Genomic DNA, 26,900 nt, shown 5'->3' with positions numbered 1-26,900 from the left:
TGCAGCTATCCGAGTAAACTCGACTTTGCCATGACATTTCTTGGGTTTGCTTGCTCGCAAAATGCTCGGACATCATCGATGACCCGATGCATTTTCACAAAGATGAAAATCTTCTAAATCAATAAAATTGTATGCGCATAATTTATATTTCATGGCCGTTTTTAAAAAGTAAGAATTCACTCAATCTCATCCAAGTGTCTGGCAAGTTATTAGATACTCTCTTTTAACCTTTTACCTAATTGATTTCATCTAATATAAGCACTGATAATCGTACGTTCTATCTATATATATATAATTGGCGCGTACACCCTTTTTTGGGTGTTTGGCCGAGCTGCTCCTCCTATTTGTGGTGTGCGTCCTGATGTTGTTCCACAAATGGAGGAGCCTACAGTTTCAAGCCGACTCCGAACGGCAGATATTTTTATGAGGAGCTTTTTTCAGAAATACACTCGGAGGTTTGCAATTGCCTGCCGAGGGGTGGTTCACCGAGATTCGAACCAACGTTCTCTCTGTGAATTCCAAACGGTAGTCGCGCAACAACCCATTCGGCTCCAGCGGGCGCCGTTCTATCTGCCCAACTAAAATTCAATGGACTATAAAAGTACATACCTAAAAAAGTTCTAAAAATTCTGGTTAAATCTTGAAAGCTCTAATGAAATTTTGTATCGATTAACAATTGTGTTTCGCTTCGAACTCATTTACCTTTTTGCTTATTATATGAGATATGGAAAAGAGCACGTATTTAGTATAATAAACTCAAAATCATCAGATGTATTTTCCTTTTTAACTGTTGTTTGGTTTTTACCTAAACTCAAAGTTGGAGTTAGTCGTTTCGACTAACATCGCCTACATACCGGGTCAAAAGGGTGAAACACGTTTAAAGTTAAAATACCTACGTCTTGACATGCAACGTACATATACCAGTTACAATAGAAAAACTCATTTCTTCCCACTCACGTAGGTTCTATTCTGAAATGTTCTATTTCACTATTTTACTTAACTCCACTTAGGGGCTCAATTATCATTTCTATTCACAAAAAGTGTTTTTCATAGTTGTTGGCAAATTTCCTACCTGGCACCCGCAGGTTTTCTCCGTTTACTGTTCCTTTTCTTCCACCGTGTGGCCATTCGTCAACGGGAACAATTTAATTAGCCTCGGCTAATCCCACAGCTCATGCACCTTTTCGGTAAGGCCACGTAGTACTCATATTGCAACGGTACTTGTTATGTTTACATGGGTGGGAACTATGTGCCGTCGACCTAAAATTCAACACTTGTGGCCCAACAATTTGTTAACTGCAGAATCAACAATGAAATATTCAAAGTTATGAGCTTGCGCATGGCGAGTAGGCAATTCCTTCTTTATTTATGTCTGCGTACGTGGTTGTGTTGTATTATAAATAATATTTAGTTTTGCCGCTATTTTCAGAGTTGCCCTTGTTATTGTTATTATTAAGGCAATTCACTTTATATCCAAATGTTGTCGGCATGTACATGTCGCGTGTACATATACACGCATATGGGTGGTTCTATGTGCGAGGTGTGGAAATTCTACAACGTGACTGACTGACTGCAAAAGTAGCATAGTTGCGCCAAACGCCATCGACCGTTAGCAGTGAATGCAGTACCTCGCGCTTCTGTTAACAGCGTTTTTTAAATTGTACATTAGTTTCATAAACAACAAGATCTATGTACTTTGAATCTGTACTGAAGTATTTGACAGAAGAAGGTTTCCAATACTGCCTCGAGCAATGGAAGATTTCCAGGAAGCATTGTGAATATAGAAGTGATAATTTCCAAATACTTCGTCAACCTCATTATATAATAGCCATACCTCTTAAGTACGTATACATACATATGTATTTCTACACAGAGATTTTTACTTTGGCAACAAACCTTGATCATAAAACAAGCCATTTCGCTGCGGCAGTAGTGAGTTTTGCGAAACAACATAGTACAATTGCCTTTGTTTCCTTTCTTCTGTATTATACCCCGCATATGTTTTTGTTTTATAGAAAGTCATTAAATCGGTTTAACATTATACTGACATAAAAAGAACTGCACTAATTTGAGACCAAACTTAATACCCTCCATTGGAGTGCAAAATTGATAGCAAATTGTAGTCGTTTCGTCGACCTGACTTGTAAGTGTAGTCACTTGTTCTCGATTGGCTCATAAAAAGTGGTAATGAACTCTAATGAGGGCAGAAAGGCAGCTGCAAAAACAACCATAAACAACTTATTGCCAACAAATAAGGGACTCAATTCCAAAGTAGGCATTACCATTGCTGTTGTCGATCGACGGCGGGCTGTCGATTGTCATTGCGGTTTTTTGTTCGAAAGCCAATTGAGTCTCTAAACCAATACCAGAAGTGTGCTAAGTATTTTCAATGATGGTGTTGCCTAATGTAATGTATGGCAGGCTTATAGGCATGAATGCTTATAGAACTGTGAGAGAAAAAGAAAAGCAAAGGTGTTGGGAGGAAAAGAGAAGCAATAACAGTTAATACTCCAATATATTGATTTTCAGCAATTCTTTTTTGATGCATTTTTCCTTCCTTCTAATTCCAGCGCATTTCACACTTTACTCTTATCATCGAAAACGACCGTTGTCTGTTGTACTTTCACACACACAGGCTTTTACGTCTATTATAATGTTAATACATATGTGCATATGTGAGTAGATGTCTCACTGAGCTCACAATCTTTGCATGTGTTCATTGAAACTACACAATGCAATCGCAACTCATTTTTGTAAACATGTACAAGCGCATTTCACATTCCCTTAAATTGATGGTGCACACACACAAAGGCGCACAAAATACAATTTTGAAAACATGTGCAATACATACATACATAGATATGGGGTAAATTAAAAACCAAACCACCCGCTAGCACTCTGTTGAATGACGACGAGCCACAACAACAACAACGTGCAACATACAAACACCGTACTCGGCAACACCGTACTCGGCAATCTGGGCCCAACCTCATACACTAAAGTAGGTCAAGATCAAGTAGCCATCCAGCCTGCGCTTGTTCGTTCTCTAGCTGACAAAGTAGTCGACTTGGCGGTCGCTCTTTTGCGTTTGGTTTCTGGGCTTAATGTGCATTCGACCGGTGTTGTGTCGGTCGAAGAGTTGGCCTCTAAACATTAGTCGCATTATGCACGTTTTTATATTTACTGTCTAATTTTTCTTACGTGTTTTTGCCACCACTGTCCTTACATGTTATTAAGGTTTTTTTTATTGGAAATTGTTTTTGTGTCTTTAAGTTGCAATTTCTTAAAAGGGTCTAGTTTTACATTTGATGTTAACAAGTAAATCTATGTGGCTCAATAAAGGACTCGGACAAACCTTAGTTAAAACTTTGTATAAAAAACACTGCTAAAATAAAGGCAATTTGAAACAATATTTTTCGATTTCTAAATGCTTTATTTATATAATTTAAGAAATAACAAAAACATAAGATAAGTCGTGTGCACTTCTTTTACAATAACAAAAAACTTTCAAAATGAGAAGAATTCACGCCAAAAAAGAACTCGGACATGGAAATTATAATAATTTCTCTTTAAAAGCCAATAAAAATAAAAATTAATATTTTGTGAGAAACCCTTTGGATTTAAGAACAGCTTTTAGTCGTTTCGGCATTGACTCCACCAAATTTCTGCAAACGGAAGGATCAATTTTAGCCCATTCGTCCTTAAGAGCAGCTTCGAGGTCCTTTTTGTTTGAAATTTTGTGATTTTTGAGTTTATTCTCCAAATGCGCCCATAAATGCTCAATGACGTTTATATCAGGGGACTGTGGTGGAGTTTCGAGCACTTTCGGGCAGTTATACATCAACCACAAGCGAATATAAAGCGCCTTATGCTTGGGGTCATTGTCTTGGTAAAAATAAAATTGTTCCTTTATAACCAATTTTTCAGCACTTTGAATTACATTTCTTTTTAAAATTGAAAGGTATTGCTTGTGATCCATTATGCCATCAACAAAACAAAGATTTCCGGGTCCGGAGGCGGACATACATCCCCAAACCATCACTGAACCGCCACCATGTTTAACAGTGGCACGCAGGTTTTTCTCTTTCAGCCCCTCATTTGGCTTCCTCCATACATACGACTGCCCATCTGATCTGAATATGTTGTATTTGCTTTCGTCGCAAAATATCACATCTTTCCAGAATTCAATGTCCTTATTTTTATAGGTTTTTGCAAAATTAATTCGTTTGTTTTTATTTTCCTTACTAATGAAGGGTTTTTTTCTTGCGACTCTGCCATTGAGGTTGTTTTTTCTTAGAACTAATTGCAAAGTTTCTGGATTGCAGTCAATTTCAAGATGTTCTTTAACTTGTGTTGTAAGTTTTGGAGCACTTAAACGGAGCGTTAGCGTCCGTAAAAAGCTTTGGCCGTCCTGTTTTCACTTTGTTTTCTACAGATTTTGTTTCTTTAAAGCATTTTATGGTGTCACATACAGTTAATCGCGGTCGATTTCCAAGTTTGCCGATTTCACGCATAGTTTTTCCATTTTTATGTTGCTCAATAATTATTTTTCGCACTTCCACCAAGTTGTCGACTCATTTTACAAAAAAGAAAAAAAGAAAATGCGTACTTGACACAATTTACTTCCAAAACTGTCGATCGTTCCTCAATTAACTATATGGGGCGTTCCACGTCAACCGGACCAAAGCTCTGTCCAAAATTCTATGGGATGAAAATAATCATATAATATGTCAAAATACTCGTAATCTCATACCCTTTCAATTGCAAAGTGGCAAATTTGAAAATTCAAAATGGCGTCATTACTGTGTCACCTCAAAGACACTAAATTCCAAAATTTGCAAATATATCTATCAATTACTTTTAAAAATAGGTTCAAAAATGATGACTCATGATATATTTGAATGTTTTTGGGGTCGCTGATGACGAATCCGATGTCAGTTTTTCAAAATTCAAAATGGCGGATCCAATATGGCGGACATTTTTCGAAAATTTTTTTGGATTCGCTTGAAACTCATCACTTGGGGGTTTTCGGGGTCGCTGATGACGAATCCGATGTCAGTTTTTCAAAATTCAAAATGGCGGATCCAATATGGCGAACATTTTTCGAAAATTTTTTTGGATTCGCTTGAAACTCATCACTTGGGGGTTTTCGGGGTCGCTGATGACGAATCCGATGTCAGTTTTTCAAAATTCAAAATGGCGGATCCAATATGGCGACTGAAATTTTAAAAGAATAATTGAATTTACATGAACTATGTTACTCGGAGGTATTTGAGGTCGCAGATCACGAGTATGATGTTAGAATTTAAAAAATTTTAAATAGTGGATTCAATGTGAAAGATAATTTCTAAGAAACGTATTGAATTATTTGAAAGTTTGTAAGTTCTTAGGTAGCTGATCGCAATTCTGACTTCAGTATTCTAAAAATTCAATAAGTGTTGACTATTCATTTGCCATCAGTGTCGTAAATTGTGCAATAGCAACGATTATGATACTAATCAGGATGATTCTGTAACAGAAGAACCTGAAATAAAGAAGAAATGTGTTTCAAGAGAAGAGCAATTAGAGCAATTATTAAACGGCCTAAAAGAAAAATTTACTTCTTTACCGAAAAATGATCCACTTCGCATATCTATCCTAACCATAGCTCCTGACTGTTGGCCAGTAAGACAAATTGCTTCAGAGTTTGGCACTTCCGAGAGACAAGCTAGACAAGCTAAACATTTGAAAAATGTTGGCGGAATTTTTGCCAAACCTGAATTAAAACAAGGAAAAACATTACCTGAGGAAACGATTAATAAAGTTCAGGAGTTTTATGAGTGTGATCAAAATAGCCGTTTAATGCCGGGAAGAAAAGACACTGTATCCGCTAAAGTCAATGGGGAAAAACGATTATTACAAAAAAGACTCTTGCTTACCGATATTAAAGTAATGCATGCAGAATTTAAGGAAAAATATCCTGATTTGCCGATTGGCATGCCAAAGTTTGCTGCTTTGAGGCCAAAAAATTGTGTTTGTGCGGGATCGGCTGGCACTCATAGCGTTTGCGTCTGCTTAATTCATCAAAATTTTAAATTAATGATTGATGAGTTGAATTTTGAAAAACTGGCACCTGATTCAGAGCTTTTAATTAAAAATTATAAGGATTGTTTTAATTTTGTTTTATGTAAAATTCCTCAGCCCTCTTGTTTTCTTTTAGAATGCACCTCATGTCCTGGAATTGAAACCTTTTTAAATAAAGTGTCAACTGCTTTAGAAGCTAATGAAATTAGTGAAATTATTTGTAGATCTTGGCAATCGACTGATAGGTGTACTCTGAAGAAAATGTTCTTTTCCTCAGAAGATTTTATAGGAGAAATGTCCACTCAGTTTAAGAAACTTTTACCGCATCATTTTATTGCTAAGAGGCAGTCTGAGTACTTTCAGGAAAAAAAAAATAATCTTCAAGACGGCGAAGTAATATTGCAGTGTGATTTTTCTGAAAACTATGCTTATGTTGCGCAGGATGCTGTGCAAGGATTTCATTATAATAATGATCAATGCACAGTACATCCTGCAGTTTTCTATTACAAGGAAGGGAATGAAATGAAGCACCGCAGTATTGTATTACTGTCAGACTGTACAACGCATGATACTGCAGCAGTTTACATATTACAGCAGACAGTAATACCGGAAATAAAGAAAGTATGCCCAAATGTCAAAAAAATATACTATTTTACTGACGGGGCTAAACAGCACTACAAAAATCGGTACCAAATAATAAATTTAATAAACCACGAAAAAGATTTTAATGTAAAGGCTGAGTGGCATTTCCATGCAACTGCTTATGGGAAAGGAGCATGCGATGGCGTTGGAGCAGTTTTAAAAAGAGAAGCAACGCGTGCCAGTTTACAACGTAAACCTCAAGACGCCATTTTGAATGCCAAAGCTCTTTTTGATTGGGCAAAAGAGCACATTAAATCGATTCAATTTTTTATTTATTCAAAACAGCAACATGAAAAAATGAAACGTTCGCTAAACAAGAGATTTTCCGCGGCACCTTCTGTAACAAAAATCCAATCAGCACATTGTTTTATAGTTACACCACATAATAAACTCAACGTTTATAGGTACTCGAATGACCATGAACCGCTCGCCATTGTCCAATATTAATCAGCCGTTTTGAAATATAAAACCATTTAAAGAGAGTTACTATCAATCAGCCCTTTTCAGAGCTAATAAATTAATTAAAACACCGAAAAATAAACCTTTAATCAGCCCCTTTCAGGGCTAATAAAGTAGCTAAAACACTAAAAAATAAATCATCAATCAGCCCTTTTTAGGGATATAAAACAACATTGATTTGACATATTGGATCCGCCATTTTGAATTTGAAAAACTGATATCGGATTCGTCATTAGCGACCTCGAAAACCCCCGAGTAACAAATTTTAAGCAAATTAAAAAAAATTTCGAAAATATCCGCCATATTGGATCCGCCATTTTGAATTTTGAAAAACTGACATCGGATTCGTCATCAGCGACCCCGAAAACCCCCAAGTGATGAGTTTCAAGCGAATCCAAAAAAATTTTCGAAAAATGTTCGCCATATTGGATCCGCCATTTTGAATTTTGAAAAACTGACATCGGATTCGTCATCAGCGACCCCGAAAACCCCCAAGTGATGAGTTTCAAGCGAATCCAAAAAAAATTTCGAAAAATGTCCGCCATATTGGATCCGCCATTTTGAATTTTGAAAAACTGACATCGGATTCGTCATCAGCGACCCCAAAAACATTCAAATATATCATGAGTCATCATTTTTGAACCTATTTTTAAAAGTAATTGATAGATATATTTGCAAATTTTGGAATTTAGTGTCTTTGAGGTGACACAGTAATGACGCCATTTTGAATTTTCAAATTTGCCACTTTGCAATTGAAAGGGCATGAGATTACGAGTATTTTGACATATTATATGATTATTTCCATCCCATAGAATTTTGGACAGAGCTTTGGTCCGGTTGACGTGGAACGCCCCATATATAATTTAAAAAATGGGATTCCCCCATTTAAACTGTCAGAAATTACGAAGTGATGCCAGATGTCCGAGTTCTTTTTTGACGTGAATTCTCCTCATTTTGAAAGTTTTTTGTTATTGTAAAAGAAGTGCACACGACTTATCTTATGTTTTTGTTATTTCTTAAATTATATGAATAAAGCATTTAGAAATCGAAAAATATTGTTTCAAATTGCCTTTATTTTAGCAGTGTTTTTTATACAAAGTTTTAACTAAGGTTTGTCCGAGTTCTTTATTGAGCCACTGTACATTGTCACTCAGCGCTGGTTGTTCGTATGCCAAAGAGGAAGTCCTGCTGAATGATGGAAATCTGTGAATGAACAGATGCTCCATGAAGAGTGCGATCAATCTAGAAGCGTATAGAGACAGTTTTCGAATATTAAAATTCGCTCGTTCGTCAACTTTTGAATGGCTATGCATTAAAATTTTCTTTGCGGCATAGGTAAAAAGACATAACAAATGTATTTATTTTTTTTTTTTTTTTGCTATTGGCTTAGCCCTTCGTTAGGCACGTGGATTTTTGTAACGTGGTTAGGCACGTGGTCTACAATCGTAGACCATTTTAATATTATGACTAAAAGTATTATTCATTTGTGTTTCTTAATAATACTTCATAAGTATATTCTGTGATTTAATGTGAAGAATATAAACTAATATTTTCACTTAAATATTTGTGTATCTCCTGTAAATTCAATAAAAACATGAATGTATGTGTTTTTTAACATTTATTGCAATTCATAAACGTTTTTTCTTATAACTAATGGACGATTTACAAAAGAGTTTTTATTATTCGTAAAACTTAAAATAAAAATATGTAAAATTCACGTCTTTGAATAAAAAAATAAAAGTTTTGTACAAAACTTATATGTTGTGGTTTCTGAAAACTGCTTATATTTCCTCACTGAGACATTCCATGCAGCTTTCTCTCATATGATTTTTGCAAGCAAATCTGCCGCACTTAGTACACGACTTTTGGGATGATTTGTTCATATTGCGAGGGCAAATATGACAACGTCCGACATAGTTACTTGGTGATAGAGTGGGTTGTGGTGCAATGCCTGGGATGCCAAGAAGGTTGTGGGCTCGCTGCCTCATTTCCCTGGGTAGTCGAGGATTCTTTAATCTAACTTCAATTTGTGGTCTAATGAGCTCCCAAGCGCATTTTTCAAGAAAATCACTCCGTTTTATATTATTTTGGGGATTAGATATTTAGTAAATTGTAAAATATTACCGTTGGCCAACGACACGTATTCCTTGCAACATTATATTTCTGACATAATTGGTCCACAAAATCTACACCAATTTTTGTGTGATTATAATCGGTTATCATAATTGGTTTTTTTTCATAACTTTTTTGCTCATCTATTGCCATGATAACGCAACGTGCATAGATGATATCAGGATCACTGACCGGTTTTTTTGGGGCAGTACGACACTAGTGTACAATTTTCTTGGAAACCAAAAATACTTGACTTTTCTTTACGATTCTTCCTGGGAAGGAATTCTTTGGGAACTTCACGTTTATTTTTTCTCACAGTTCCCAAATATGTAAGCTTTTTCTATCGCAAATTATTCACCAACGATAAGCTGCTGAACAAATTGTCACCAGTAATATTGCGATTAGTTCCTGCGACTGGCTCTACCAATCGAAGAGTTATCTCTTCCGCACTATTGCTAAGTTTGTATGGTCCGTCCGGCTGAGTTCCCACATAAGTTTCCAAATTAAAAGTGTAAGACGTTTTTGCATCCACCATCGCGAAAGTTTTAATGCCAAACTTGGCCGGCTTACTAGGAATGTATTGCTTAAACGCGCAACGTCCTCTAAATGCTAATAGTTGTTCATACACAGTAAGAAACTCACTACCAATAAAATTATTTTGAAAGTTGACCAGGAAACTTCTCTTATAGGCGCCAATTTATCAATTGCTCTTCTCTGCTGCCTTGTATTGATGTCATCAAATCGCAGGCATCTTATCAGAAATCGAAACCGTTTCTCGCTCATCGCTAGGTAGCACGATTCAACCCCGTTTCCTTGTTTCGAGCTTCTAAGAGCGCCAATCAAAAACAAAATGCCAATGAAAGCGCGAATTTCGGTGTCATCGGTTTCTCTTGCATCTTGATTCATTCTGTCTTCTTCAAAGTTAACCCGTACTTTTCGAATATACAAATTTGTGGAAACGGTTATTATTCTTATAACCGAATCATTCACAAATAAATTTAGGCACTCAATTTCCTTTTCGTACCCGGCAAAAGTTTGATTAAATTGTGCGAACGAATACGAACTTGCAAATTGGGTCTGGTTTTCTTCCACTTAGTGGCATTGTCTTTTCCTAAATAGAAATTTTGGGGATGAGATGCACCAGAATCGTCTGAAAGAATTTCATCATCGCTTGATCCTTCTAGTTCCGATTCGGTCTCGTGGTCACTCTCTTCAGCAGCATTCACATTGATATACGTATCTTCGTCAACTCCGTCTCGTTTTCTTCATCCATAGCACTTTCTTGACTACTTGATAGTTCGGAGAGCCATCTTTCCCATACTTCAGGATTTTTGCTGCTTTCCAATCGTCTTTTTTTGGAATCAGACATAATATTATCTGAAACTAATTAAATTAGCACTCTTTTGTAAAAAAAATATAAGCAAAACTTACCTGAACTTAATTCAAATATTTAATATATCAAGTAATATTGCCGCAAGAAAAAGTAACGTCGTTAGTCACGTGGTCTACATATGTAGACCAGCACTGTTCAGACCTTGATAAAATTTACAACTGCACGTCAAACCCGCACTGAATGCACTAATTGGATAAAGAGATTATTTATAAACAGCTATTAAAAAGCTTAGGTAATTTAAGACACAAATTTAAGGAGTTGCACGACTTTGAAAAGAAGTGGTCTACGATTGTAGACCACGTGCCTAATGAAGGGTTAGTAGACGCTTTTGGCAAAATTTAAAATATTTAAGGTTTTAATAGCAGAGGGAAACTACGGAAACAAAACAAAAAAATTCAATAAAAATTTTCACATGAGCTTAATGATGTGTTATTTTCGCAAAAGTGTTTTCATATTCCATTTATATTTATTGCAAATATTTTCCAATTACCAACAACATCTGAGTTGCTGTTGGCCAATAAAGCCGCTTAATGCTTAATTCCTCGGGGTGGGTGCATTATGTCTACTTGAAAGTTTTCTATACAGTTTTGCTCGCATGAGCATTTCTTTTTTTTGTTTTTAAATTTTTATTTAAGGGGGAAGTCTACTGTGAATTTTTCAAAAAATCGATTTTTTTTTATTAGCTTAAAAAATACTTTGAACCCTCTTAAATAAGGTACAATATGTGTTACAGCTGGCTTAATTTTTCTTCGTTGAAATTTCGACCTTTTCCCGAAGCGCTCCAAAGCGCGTACCTGCTATACTGAAACTTTAAACGCATTTTTCTCGAAACTAAGTTTTTGTATACGGTGTACACGATATCTCGAGTTCTGATAAATGAATCAGCTTAAAAATTTAATTATATATTCTCTATAATAGTGTCTCTCGTCTGACATAGGATTTTTTTGATATCGTTATTTGTTAAATTGTTATAAACAATAGTAACATCAATTTTAGGCAAAAAAAAAGAAAAAAATTTCAAGAATTTTTTTTTCAACGCCAAAATTTTTTATCGACATAATCCTACGTCAGACGAGAGTCAATACTATGTATATGATAACAATATTTTGTTTTTTTGTTTTAGATCACCGAAACATAAGATTTCATGTACACCGTTTAGGCACCTAAGAAAAGCGGACCTGCGCTTGCAGAAGTGCCACAGCGGCCATTTTGAATATTTTGACTTAACATTTTTTTTTCAAAAACTTAAATATATAATAAAGATAAGAGTTTAAATAGATTTTATGTACGAGCAATATTTTGTTAGAAATAAAATCCGGAAAATAAGCCTGTTTTTTCCCTTGTCACAGTAGACTTCACCATTAAGCATAGAAATATGCCAATTTCGTTTATATTCTTTACATTTTCGCTCCGTTTGAGCGATTAAAATTTAATGCACTCTTTTTCTGTTCGCCTGCCTGTTTTGACTTTTGGCCGTTTTTCGAATCATTCTTCTAATATGCCCCATGTATCATATATGCTATGTACCTATGTATGTATGTTCGCTCTATCCGGAGATTGCCAGGAAATCCCGACATTTTTTGCTTTCACTTTTATTATTTTTTCATTACTACGCCTGACTCTGCAACTTCTTCATATTCTGTGATTTTACAAATTGAAATTTTGCATATTAGATTTTGCTTGCAAGCTACTACAGCTACATACTATACGCACCCACTAGATACCTCGCACTTGGCATTGCCGTGCAAGAAAGGAAGTGTATGTAGATGGAGACGGAAGAGTGTCGCTTATGAATTTTTCACCATCTATATGTTTACACTTAATGCTTTACAAGAGCTTAGCATGAATCTGTGCTCGTCAAGCCACAATACGTTTTAATTTCCTTTAGTTGGGCTGGGTTGTCTATTCTTGCCGCTGCTGTTCCATTCCGCATTTTGCGATGTTGTGCCGCAAGTGTGCCAAGGACTCGAAATATTAGCTTAAACTATTCAGCTACTCAAAAATTAAAAGTAGGTAAAAGTAAAATTTATAATCATTTCAAGTTTCGTGCACTACGACTCATTGCTAAAAATTGCCAAATGATAGTACTTTGGGCTGTGCCCTTTCCACAAGCTCAGAAAAAAATCTTTCCGCGAAATTGACTTACTTACATGAAATTCAATTTAACTTGGCAAACTATTCAACACTCAATTCTCAATAGTGTAAATTTATCATGAAAACAGCCAATACTCTTGAAGAGAAAATAAATAAACACTAGCTACGAAAACTTTGGTGCTGTTGAAAGAACAAAAGAAAGAAAAACATAGCAGGTTTTTTATTCATTTTCTGCTATAAATAGAAAAATAGCAAAATAAAATAAAAAATAAAATATAAACGAAAATTGTACTTCATACCATTTATTCGCGTTTTTATGCAAATCTTCATGCTGTATTTTCTCGAATTTTTGGGCTTCCAATTTCTATGAAATATTCTTCAATGTTTCCATTTATTTCTGTTTTTTGTTTTTTCTTTTGATTTCTTTGAAAATCTAAAACTTTTTCTTGATGTTCTCTTTGACTTCTCTTTACTACCCCAACAGCTGATGGTGAAACACAACAAGCAAAGAGGTTAAAGTGTCTGTGAACCTGCTGGTGAGTGGTGCAATTCAGAGGTCATTCAATTAAGTTCAACATACAGACAAGACGCATTACAGATATTTTTGCGAAACATTTTAGTGCGGTATTTGTCTCATAATACAATACAACAGGGTACTGTAGCAATTTCAAATTGATTAAGCGGAGGCACAATATTTTCTTTAAATCTACATTTTTTAAGCTGGAATTAGAATTCTTGTTCTGTCGAAAGATGCCTTCATTGCTCCTTTCAGAAGAAAAGTAAGAGAAATCATAAGAGCGCACTTTATGCTCTCAAGGGTGATTTTTTAAGAGCTATAGGAAAGTTTTTCAAAAAAATACACGTAAACTTCAGAAAAATGCATGAACTTTTTATTTAAATCGATAGTACAGATCATATAATTTAATGTTTGAAGATTTCATGCAAATGTTGACCGCGACTGCGCTTCAAATGGTCATCCGCTTAGTCCAATTTTGGCATACTCTTTCCAATGTTTCGGCCGGTATCTCACATATAAATGCTTTAATGTTGTCTTCCAATGCGTTAATTGAAGCAGGCTTGTCTGAACATAGCCCCACAAAAATTTATCTAAAGGCGTTATATCGCACGATCTGGGTGGCCAATTGCCAGGTCCCGAACGTGAAATAAAATGTTCACCGAACTCGCCTCTCAACAAGTCCATTGTTACGCGTGCAGTGTGGCATGTGGCACCGTCTTGCTGAAACCACATGTCATGCAAGTCAAGTTCTTGCATTTTGGGCAAAAAAAAGTTAGATATCATTTCACGGTAGAGCTCGCCAATCACAGTTAGGTTACGATTCGCAGCATCTTTGAAGAAGTACGGTCCAATGATACCTCCAGCCCATAAACCGCACCAAACTGTGACCTTTTCTGGATGCATTGGTAGCTCTTGCAATTCTTCTGGCTGATGTTCACTCCAAAATCGACAATTCTGCTTATTTCCGTTCCCATTGATCCAAAAATGAGCTTCGTCTGCATAAAAAAGTGGATCTTCGGCTAACTTTCCAAGAGTCCATTCACCAAAAATTCTGCGTTGCGGTAGGTCGTTCGACTTCAATTCTTGCACCTGCTTTATTTCGAAAGGCTTCACACCTAAATCCTTTCGCAAAATTTTCCACGTTGTTGAGTAACAGAGGCCTAATTGCTGCGAACGGCGACGAATCGATAATTGATGGTCATCGTTAACACTGACCGATACAGCTGCTATATTTTCTTCAGTTCGCACTCTACGTAAGCGTGTTGGTGGTTTGATGTCCAATTATGTAAATTTGGTTCTAAATTTAGTCACATTAGCTCGAATAGCCGCTTCAGTGGGTCGATTAAACTGACCATAAAATGGAAGAAGCGCGCGATAAACTTTCTTAACAGAACACGCATTTTTATAATAAAATTCAATGATTTGCAAGCGTTGTTCGTTTGTACGACGATTCATGGTTAAATTATAGACCAAACTGAAGATGTTTGACAATGAAACAAAACACGAAACGTGCGTCAGCTGTTTAAACCAACTGTTTAAAAAGATAATAGCTAAAAAATTACACGTTATTTTATCATGCTTCCCTCATGTTAGAAACATTTCAAAACCAGAAAATGATTCTCTTCAATTCACCGAAGCAAATACTCAGCCTGCTCATGAGGTGAATGCAGAGGTGTGGCCAACATCAGACTTTTAATCGACCTTCAGCGATTTTGAAAGAATCACCTGATTGGCTGGCGTAACCGGGCTCATGAAGTGGTTTGTTAACGAAAAAACTGCGATTGTGTTAGTAATTTAGGAAAAAAACACCAGAGTCATCGGCCATGTTACTTTGTGCCCTCTGAACATGTGAAACGAGCGGGCAGAATTCTGCTGCCGAGTACCTGGTGATGTGACAACCGAAGTTATTCTCAAAATTTTGCTTCGCGGTGTGCTCAAGAATGTATTTGCGGAGAACATTGAATACTTTCTGGCGCTAGAAATCTCCATTTGCTGATATGCACAACCACACGAATTAAAAAATTCTCTGCATTTTTACTTTCCGAGTTCTTCTTTATTCTTTAGAACTCAACATACATTTAACAGCCTCAACTTTTTGATCTACTGCATATAATATGGAGACACCTGCAACATTTTTAGTTTCAATAACAAAACGTAAAATAAACAGTTGCTGTGTGGTTCGCTTGCCTACTTCTTGTGTTCTCATTTTTTTGGAAAAAATTGATACTCGAAGTTTTTATTCCTAAATTCATTTTTATTCAAATCCTATTACATGAATGCATTTGACTTTAATGGCTTTTTCGTATTTCCATACTACCTAATTTAAAATTATGTAATGCAATTCTCGACAGACAATGGGGAACCTCCGAATTTCTTTCTGCCATGACAAACATCCCCATAAGAAAGCATTTGCTGTTCGAAGACGGCATAAAACTGTAGGTCTCTAAATTTGTGGGAGAATATCAAGATGCACGCAGGAGGGGAGATCGGTCAAACACCCAATAAAGGGTGTAAGCGCCTATTATATTATATATGTATATACAGGGTGAACGATATGAAGTGTTACCAACTTAACACTGCTTGTATCTGTAAAACAGCTCATGACATCAACGTCAAAATTGTTCTAATGGCAGCTCAATATATTGTTTATAAGCCATCTTAAGCATTTGCGTCTCAGTTTTGTTGAATTTTTTTTTCTGTGATGGAATTCAAACGTTATAGTGTGATTGCGTTGTATTTGGCTTGCAAATCACAACCAGCCATTGTTCGTAAGCTCAGTCACCTCAAAGTGAATAAAATGTTAGTGTATCGCACAATATAACGTTACAATGATACTGGTAGCATTGCAAAACGCTATGGAGGTGGACGAAAAAAAACTGCAACAACGCCAGAAATGGTTATAAGTTCCAAAAAGCACACGATCCTTCACCCGAGCAAAAAACAGCTCGGTGCGAAAGAGCAAAGGAGTTGTTGCGCTTGCACGAACGTGGCGAATTTCCTAACATTGTGATTTCTGATGAAAACAATTTTCCAATTGAGCAGTTCATTAACACTCAAAACGATCGTGTTTACTTGACATACGAGAATTTGAACCTACGTGTGGCCACTCGAAGTAATTTCCCATCGCAAGTAATGGTTTGGGCCGCAGTGACCGCTGATGGACGCTCTCCAATCGTTTTTATCGAGCCTGGTGTCAAAGTGAATGCGACTTATTATCGGGAAAATGTTTTAGAAGCTGCTTTAGAGCCGTGGACACGCAAACATTTCGGTCGTAGACCATGGACGTTCCAACAGGACTCGGCACCGTCTCATAAAGCTCGTGTGAACCAAAAATGGTTAAAAAATCATGTTCCAAACTTCATTTCGTCCACACAATGGCTTTCGAGTTCGCCAGATGCAAATCCGATGGACTATTCCATCTGGTCCATTTTGGAGAGCAAGGTGAGGACTAAAAAATATGCTAGTATGGATGCGCTGAAAAAAGCGATTATACGAGAATGGGCCAAAATACTTCAAGATCACATTCGTGCAGCATGCTACTCATTTTTTGACCGTTTGAAGGCTATAGTCAAGGCAAAAGGTGGTCATATCGAGCTAAAGTGAATATATGTTAAAATTGTAATCATTTTTGAACAATTTTGTCTTTGAAATCAATAAAAACTAATTTCACACAAAAAGTTTTGGTGTTTTGAATAGGTAACACTTCATATCGTTCACCCTGTATGTTTGTATATGTATATTTTCTTCTGGGTTGGTCACTTACCCCATTCTATTGATGCCTCTTTTAGCGGGGACTTTTGCTCAAACCTTAAACTACCGTTATTTTGGTACTACATTGATAAAATATTTTTCAGCTTTCTGTGTAGTCGCACCTTAATAATCAAGCAAAATACTTGTAGATCCCCTCCCGTTGACTATTCCATAATCAACCTATGAAATTACATAAATACTTACTCTCATTGTGGCTAATGGGTTTCATTGTCTGTTTTGAGGGTAGTCTGATTTTTTTGCTTTTATTATGCTAATTTTCCATTTTCCTTCCGCCAATTTCGCTTTCGTCTTACCCTCTCCTCACCCTTTCTTTTTAATTTTACACTTGTTCTTAGTTTTCTGTATAGTTATCGGTTGCATGTTGCAATTAGCAGCTCAAACTTGCCAATCTCCTTCACTTACTCACTCTTTTGCACTTAGTGTATGTATATATTACACATGCATGCATATATAGTATGTACATAAGTACCCTGCAGGGAGAATACTACCAGTTCATTTTGCAGCCCAACCAGTTCGTGCCCTATTTTTTTTTTCATGTTAGCAAGTGGCGATGCGCTACGAAATGCCAATGCATCAGCAAAATACCAGTTCATAATAGCCAAAAAAGAAATTGCAGCCCAATATGTTTCAAAAATAATCAGTTTTAGACCATTTAAAAAACAGAAAAAAACATTCGTTCAAATTGTTTCTAATTTTCAAACATTTCATTTCATTTTCAAAGTGTTTACATAGTTTGTTTAATTCGTAAAATTAAATGAAGCTTGTTTCAGATACAGTAATTGGTTAAACAGTCAAAAATTGGTTAAAACTTGTCGTATAAATAAATTAAAAAAATGTCATCAAATGAAAAAATAAAACTAATAAAGAAATAAAATATGAGGTATTCTGTTTAGGAATATAAATAGACTTAATGCGTCGTAAGTTTCAGATAAATATTTTATGGCTGATTTCGGATTAATATTTTATTTCTTTCCACGTTTTAAAGCTTAAGCAAAACTAGTGCAACAATATAAATTCTCTCCTAATCTTACTTGTGATGCAAGGCTACATTTAAAAAGATAAATTTGATGCAAATATTAATTATCTTTGCCTTTATATAATAGATTTGGATCAAGTGTTTTTGAAGTAAATGCATTTATCAGTATTTACTTTCTTATCTAAACTTAAACTTTCTTAAATTTTCTTATCCGAAAAAATCTACTAATTTGCAAAGAAATTAATAATTTTACTACTGGCATTATACCAGTCAATGACGAACTAGTATGATTTCTTCTGTTCAATGCGACTATTTGAACCAGAATGTATTCATACTAGTTTGGCTTTTCCCTGTAGGGTATATATGAGCCTACTCACGTGTGGGTGTGTTTATTGTCATTGCTTATTTCTAACGGCCATCCGCTCACTTCAACTTGTATGCTTCTCTTTTTCTAAGTGTGTATAATTACACAATGCTCTCAATAATAACTTTGCGTTCTACTAATTATGATTTTCGACCCCTTTTTCTGTGATGACCTCATAAAGAGTCGGTTTTGTGTGGTGGTCGTTCAAGCGTTCGCCTCACAGTGGTGTGAGTGCGAAAATTCTATGCTTTCAATAAGCCTCTAGCTTTTATAATATACCTTATAAGAGCTTTTCATCGTCGATTATATCATTTTTTATGTACATACATATTTGTTGCGCTGGCTTTTATGACCGTTAATGATTTCATGCCACTCTCTGTGTTTTGCGGCCGGCTCAGGCAGCTGCCGTTGCTTGATTTTGTAATGCTCAAATGAATAACCGTTTTTTACATTTTTTCTTCTCTTTCTTTTACGCTTCATGAAAATTGATGGTTCAGTCTCTTCGACGGCCTTCACACCCTTCATACTCGTCAAACTAAATGCAATTTATTTGGTCCTTTTCAGCGGCGGACATTGATTTCTGATTAATCTGTTAAAGGCTTCACAAGCTGCTTTCCGCCGTCATGGCGTACCATGGAAAGTTATCATTTTTGGCGGCTCATTTATTATGTGTCACTTTGTTATTTATCTGCTTTATTCTTCTGACTTTACTTCCGTTTGAGAAACCTTGTGTTTTATTGCAAAATTTCGTGAAATAAATAACAGTTCCATTTCCCATAAATCAATATCGATTTCTACTTCTTTTCTTTAAGTTAAATTATGTAATATCTTGAATTTAGATCAGCGCATTTTAAGTGGTTAAAATTTTGGGGTGGTTATTATTTGCCATACATCTATAACCCGTAATTTGTCTCTTTCTGTTCTTTTTTGCTGCTTAGCCTTTACTTAAATAGTTGGCGCTTTCTTGCGGGTCCATTTCCATAATTAAATTACACTGTAACAAACGCCTACATTCATCGAATGTTTGCGCGCCCATCGCCTGGTGCTGCTAATTTAATTTATTCACTTTGTGAACCGAAACTTCGCTCGTTGCTTCCAGTTCAAAACCTAAAACGCTGCCCAGTCATCGTTTCCTTCATCCCTTCTTACCACCGCTTGTAACGAACTAGTCCCCGCTGCGTTGCAAATAAAATTTTTTTTCTTCTTCCTATTGCAGTAACTTTTCTCTATATCTAATTAACGTTAAAACAACAATAACTAAGTAAAGCTAAAGTGTAGAATGTTCAAGTCAGCGATGGCATGGCACATCTAACTAAACAGTTTGAAAACGGCCAGAATCGGTGAGGCTTCTAAAAAATCCCTCTCCCTAAATATTCTGAAACTTGAATTTATCCATGAATTTTGCATAAAAACTTAGTAAAGTTGTCTTAAATTTTTTCCAAAGTTCCACGAAGCAGATATTTCACCTGAAAACGTTAATTTTGAATTTACGTGTACTTAGAAATGTAGTGGACTATCTTTCTCTTCTTATGTGATTCTATATTTTCGATAATTGCCTATGACTTTTGAGATGTTCCTTCTGATTCTAGCTCTTCCCTTATGTTCGCGGCCGCCCTTGTTTAACCAATGATGCCGAAAAGAAGAATCTCTGAATTTTTTAGTACCATCGTCCTTATGTGTGATGAAGCCAATTCTCTTGTCCTTTTCATTGAAAGCTGGTACAGTTCATCATACATCTGCTGGTACGTCTTGACATCTGCCTTGGCAACCGTCGTCCACGTTGTCATCGTTCATGTCTGCGCTATATAATAAGAGAAACATAATGAGAGACTCGTGGAGTGCGATTTTGCTTTTCATTTACCTATGCATTGGCTCTCGTTGGCTGACAGCAATGATATCAATGTCGTAGATCAGCGGCATCGTTCGTCTTTTATAAAAGGGGCCGCTGCGGATCAAACTGGCAACACGTGGAAAATCTACAGGATCCTTATTTTGTTCGGTCATATTGTAGTAGCTTCCCAGCTATTATATGTATGTATTATGGTTTGCTACTGTGGAACTGAGCAATGCAATTAAAATATATTGCAATGGAGCGCGAGGTGCCTCAATAGTCGTTGTTTAGATCCGCTTGAGTAGATGATGTTGGCATAAAATACTTAGTTTGAAGTCTAGTTTGTCAGTGCGCCTGGGAAAATAAAGAAACGATTAACTTGTTAGCACAGTGTCTTATATAGTATGTGATTTATATGCATAAAGTTGTAATATTGCTTCCACAGTTCGTTTCTATAAAAATTTGCAATCAAATGGGATAACGCAAACTTCACGCTCGGTGATAGGTTTTGCCGTCAGAGGTCCCTGTGGTCACGAAATACCAACAAAAAAAATAGTTATAAACCGCCTGTCATTTGGAGTCGACATAAGTGAAATAGCAACCATGCCTATTTTTGTAGTAACAACAAAACGGACACCACACATTTGAGAAGGAGCTTGGCCTGAAAACCTATCAGGATGTATGCGCCAATCTCTTATAATGGCCCACTCTTATCTCTAACTCAACTCTTGTCCTCTGCATACATCCCCGATCACTTGTAACTGCTTATGCATTTGAACCGGAACTGGGCGTTGCCGTTTTTAATTAAAATGCACAGGAGTCAAAATTACGAACCGCTACACCTGCCTACCCTTCAGGAGACTTGAATCGTATTTGCAGCGGACGGTGGTCCATTTTCTGACTCTAAGTATTTCTTTTGAATTTTTTGCGCTCACATTCTTGCATTTTTTTTGCATAGGCGGTGAAAATGCGCTAAAATTGTAAAACAAAAAAAGGAAAGGATTGGGCAAGCAGAAGTAGGAAAATCACTGCACCCAGTGGCTCCGTTAGTTGCAGCGCAAGGATGCTGAACTCTCAACACGCGGCAAAGCAAAAATACAAAAAAAGGTTAAAAACCGTCAGCCCTTTTTTGTTGCTTTACCAATTTCGTTGTTTATTTCGCTTCAAGTGCTGGTATAAGGCTTGCCGTCTGTTTATCTGTCTACTCGCCGCTTGCTTGCCTGTTTGTCCTTATCGTTGTGTCTTCTTTATTCCTTTGTTGTCTGGCGGCGTTGATGCCAGACAAACACATTGTATCCTCAAATCCTCTCGAACTACCCGCATTTCATTCTTTCGTTGCTGTTGTCGTGTTGCTTCTTGTTTTGCTCCTGCTACACACATGCAAGTGAACGAAGAGTGTTATGCTGCGGTGCAAATGTAATTAAGAGGGGCACTTTATATTGCAGATCCAACTAACTTGGTGTAACAACTGAATTTCGCAGTAGTAATAAAATGAAATAAATTTATTGCATATTTGTCTGTTATTTTCTTTTGAAATACGAGATTTCTTTATATGTATGTGACAAATGCGGTGACAGAATATCAAGGAAACTTATTGTATGACATTTATAGTGGAGTGTCTGGAGCGTTAAAAACGTTAAAACCTAGGATGTCTCAGGGACTAGATGAAATTAAATTATCTTTGCGAAAATGTGTTGTGAATAACATAAATAATAATCTCTACCTATTTAAAAGTTGTGCATTTGATTTTTAAATAGCAAAAATTTATGATTGCAATAACTTATGTGCTATAATGCAAATAACGTTGTAGAATTTATTGTTTTTGTAACAGAAGTGGAAGCAAATGAAAAAATAAATAGATTATGGATAATTAAATGTTAAAAAAAAAATATTATGTAAACTATTCGTTTATTTAAATAATTAGCATACAAAAAAAAAAAATAAAAAATTGTTTTCTGTTATTATAGCATAAAAGTAAAATCGAATTAATTATTAAAATCAAAAAAATTATGACTATTTAAAAGAAAAAAATGAATTAACAAAAAAATTTGTCTATTCAAAAATTTACATTTTTTCAAATATCATCTTCAATTTCACTGATGTTAATCATAGGCGCTACATTTAGACAGCTGTCGTCGTTGCACTGTAGGCTTGCTACACTGCAGTATAATCCACTTTTTCGGCATCCGCATGCAGCTCCACATCCTTTTTTGCAATTGCAAAATAACATTTTTAATAAATTTTCCGGAGCAGGTAATTGATTCGTAAATATTGGATGATAGGTATTATTGGAATAGTTCCATCCCCAATTTTCGATGATTAAATCATTCCCTAACCACATCTGGATTTGTAGGTAAACCCGTTTTAAGTGTTCAAATGCTGCATCAGATGTGGGAGGTAACGAAGATAAAAGAACACTTGTGTCTTTGCCAGTTGCTTTGATGAAGGAATTGAACCTGAATGTATTCAAATCTGTCATTTTTGCCGAAGCACCATACAGTCCCAAAATACATGTAATACCAGCTTGAAATATATTATTTGCATCTTCATGTACATTTTTAAATACTGCTGCTGAGTCATGTAGATCATTCCGCTTCTCAAAATTTTTGATAAACTTAATTTTTCCTTTGTTGTAAAACGCAGAAGTAGTATCACAGCCCGTGAAAGCATGTAAAAATAGAACATGTTCTTTACATGCTGGTAGAGATTTTTCTAAACTTTTCGATGAAAATATTTGTTGGTTAACTTTGCCTCGGGATGGTTTTAAAAAATATATTTCACGATCAGTAGGCGCCAATGCCGTTAACACAACCAAGACGTCAATGTCTTCAGAAATTACAACAATATTTTGAGATTCTAAACTAATTGCTGTATCAACAATTAATTTATCTGCATCGCTTTCCGCTTGGCATGTAAAAATATTGTTATCAGCTAATTTTATTCTTAACATTTCGATTAGGCGAGATTTATTTTTTTTATTCGTTAGAAATTTATCTTGAGCGATTTTTAACGGCATATTTTCATCAAATTCAATATCTGTACTTATATTTTTTAGTGCGCGACGATTCCTTTCAGCAGATTTAATACCGTCCTTCTTATATCCATCAAATACCACGTATGCGTTATTATAATTATTCCTCAAATATCTTACGTAATGTTCGCATATCATTTTGAATGTTTCATTTAATTGCCATTTGCAACGATATAACAACATGCCTCCATCAATAACATAATGAACATTTTCTAAGCTTTTCAAATTAATCTGAATTTCTGGGAATAATTCGTAGAAAGTTGATTTTTTTGTCTTTCGTAGTTGGCCATGTTCAAACAGAGCAAGTGGATATGGTGCCAGTTCATAATTCATATAAGTTTTTAGTTCATAATCTGTTTTTTTCAACACACAAATACGTTGAAACAGCAACAATGGATCAACGGGAATAACATTGTCATGAATTTTTATTTTATTATATTATTTTTAGCCAATAGATTATTTATTTTATCTTTCCTTAATAACTTCAATTCGCGTACATTTCTCCCTTCGATTTTCTTCATAACTTTTAAACCTTCTTCAAAAGCATTGTAACAATTTATACTTTTATCACCGGTAATTCCAGTGGCAATTGACATAATTGCATCTGTATCAGGAAAAGGACTGTGTTCTTTGAAAAAGTCTACCAATCTTTTTACATCGATACCATCCCTTTCAATTCTAGCATCTGTAGAGTCACTGCGTTGATGACTTTTATTGAAAGATATGTCACAAAAATTTTCTATGCTTTCAATAATATCTTTTCCATAAATAACTCCTCTGATCCATTTATAAACTACACTTTCAGTGGCACCTCGTTCAAAACGACCCCCTTCGACGCTTATTCCTTTCATTAAAGTCTGATCACTTGCAATACCAGAAAAAAAATATCTGATCGCCTAGATGTGAAATATCCTGTTGTATATTTTTCGAACTCTGCTGGATCCATTTTACACTGTAATTCCTTCATATCTTGCAGATAAATTTGTGCAGCCTTCGCATAGGGAAAATGTCCTGATGCGTCGAATAGTGGAATCATCAGCTCAATACTATGTAGATGTAAATTCCAATCCCCCATAAGGTCGGCAGCAATGAAGTCTTTCAATATTGTTACCATTCGAAAATACGTAATCCATAGTTTTGATGTTTTATCTTTATTTTCAAGCTCAACTAACTTATCTTCAAAAATTCTACTCAGCATTTGAAATCCTTGATTTTCTGTAATTTCATTGTAATTGAACATTTCAAAAATCATCGATATTTATTCGTCATTCAATACATTTAAAAAATCCGCATTATTTTCCTTAAGATCTTCAAAAATTAGATGTGATAAAGCCTGCTGCAATAAGGTATGAGAACGTACTGCTCTAGCATAGGCACGTCCAGACGTTATGTGATCAATCGTATTTTCTGCATAAATGGTAGAAAGAACTTCTTTTATCCCACTTCCAGCCATAATATAACCAATAATATATAACGTTGGGAAGATGTTTTTCTTTATCTATTTAAGTAAAATTTAACGTAGAACTAAAAAAAATTATTTCCAACTAAATATTATTGTATATTATGCTCCAATATATTAATTTTTCATATTTTTTTGTTTAAACAATGAAAAAATTAATTGCACAATATAATATTGGTAGAAGTTACAATTTAGAGCATACAAAAGAAAATCCTGATGGTTACATGGCAATTCATTCAGTCCCTCAGAGATCCGAGGTCAAAACCCCCGGGCACTCCACTATTAGTTATTTACGTGGGAATGGTCTCTGCACTTCATGCAGGTTTATTTGATTTTTCGGTCATTCGCATCGAAGAAAACATGAGTTTGAATGAGTGCAAAGTTCAAGAGCAAACGTCTATCGATTTTCCAAATATTTCATTTTTATTTATTTTGCAACAACCTCCTCTTCCAAGTAGGTACTTCCGTTCATATTCCCCAACCCGACTAGAGATTTTGGTAAGGCGGTGATTAGGCGCAAATAAGGCATACCGCATTCCAAATTTGCGCCTCATAAGGCAGCCAAACTAGGCCCAAGTAACGCAGTTGACTATTCGTGCCTAATTTGGCTTCCTGATTAGGTAGTAGTTCGGAAGCCACACTTGGCGGTGATAACCAAACCCTAATGTAGCCCGAACTTGGCTTTTTGATAAGGCGGTGGTTTGGAAGCCTCAGTTGGCGGTTGTTCGGTAGCCACACTTGGCGGTAATTTGAAATCCACACTTGGCAGTGGTATGGAAGCCACACTTGGCAGTGGTATGGAAACCACACTTGGCAGTGGTAACTAAAACCTAATGTGGTCCAAATTCGGCTCTCTAATTAGGTAGTGGCTTGGGAGCCACATTTAATGCCAGTAGTTAAAGATAATATGCCTCAAATCCAACTTCTTATTTATGTTATGGCATGGAACCATACCTGGACTCCAAGACGTTGTAGAATAAGGTTTAGACTCAAGATACACCGATTTAAAAAACTAATCGGATGACAATTTTATACGTACACCAGAAGATTACATTAAAATAATGAAAGTTAATTTATTTAAGAGCTAAGGCAATTACTAGTTCAAACAAGAACAACTTAGTCATAAGAAACATAGCCAATTGAAAATATGAATTTCAAATCTTATAATATTTTCTTAAAATAAAATTGAAATAAAATTTATATTATACTTTTGAAATTTAGGTTTAGAGATCAAACTTTAGTACTTAAAATGAAGTTCAGAAAAAACAAAAAGTGAATGATAAATAATTAATTATAATGTAGGCTGCTTCATCGTTTTCGACTTTTTTTTTGCGGATGCTTCATTTTCTGTCGAGTAAGCGTATGCTTCATACTTTAATTTTTCGATTAATTTTTCAGCATCCTCATAAGAATCTACAAAACAATTGATTAAATAGTCCAGAAATAAAAAAAAAATAGATTTTTAAGAATATTCTACACACAAATCTTTAAAATCGAAATAATGAATTATTAATTGAATATTTGCTTATTTTAATATTATTTGAATAATAAAACTTACTTGCTCGTCCACGAATTTGTACTGTGTAAGATGGCCAATCAGTACAAGCCTCAGTACAACGCCTAACCATGTCGTTTAACATTTTCAAATTCATTTCAGGCAATAATTTAGATTTTAGTTCATCACATTTTTCATCGTAATAAATCCACGTGCTGGTTACAATGTCGATCGCTTCTTGTTCATCTTCTTTACCAGAGTTTGAAAAAACCACTAACCGGTATTTTTGATCGTCTTTTCCTAATTTCGACATTTTTTAGAAGAATCACAAATTTTTTTAGAATAATAATATCAACACAATTTATTAACACTGAGTTCACGATAATTCTTGCAAGCTTGCCACTTACTTCTGCACTTATTTAGTCAAATGTCTTCTGATAAAAATAATTATCCACAATGATTTGTAGCTTGCACACTGTCGATGGATAATGCGCACAATTCACAGTGATGTAAATTCAAATGTTTTTTTTTTCGATACTATGAATGCTGTCTTGAATAAATGACACATTTTCACTGACTTCTTCATGAATAAAATTTGAATCAGTACTATGCTCACTCTTATTCATTGATAATAAATCACCCGCCATCTCAGAATTAAATAAAATTCAAGATGTACTGTTTTCGCTGTCAAGT

The sequence above is a fragment of the Anastrepha ludens genome, chromosome 6 (assembly GCF_028408465.1).
Source record: "Anastrepha ludens isolate Willacy chromosome 6, idAnaLude1.1, whole genome shotgun sequence".
NCBI lineage: Eukaryota > Metazoa > Arthropoda > Insecta > Diptera > Tephritidae > Anastrepha > Anastrepha ludens.
The sequence above is the reverse complement of the archived record's forward strand: the minus strand, read 5'-3'. Positions refer to the sequence as shown.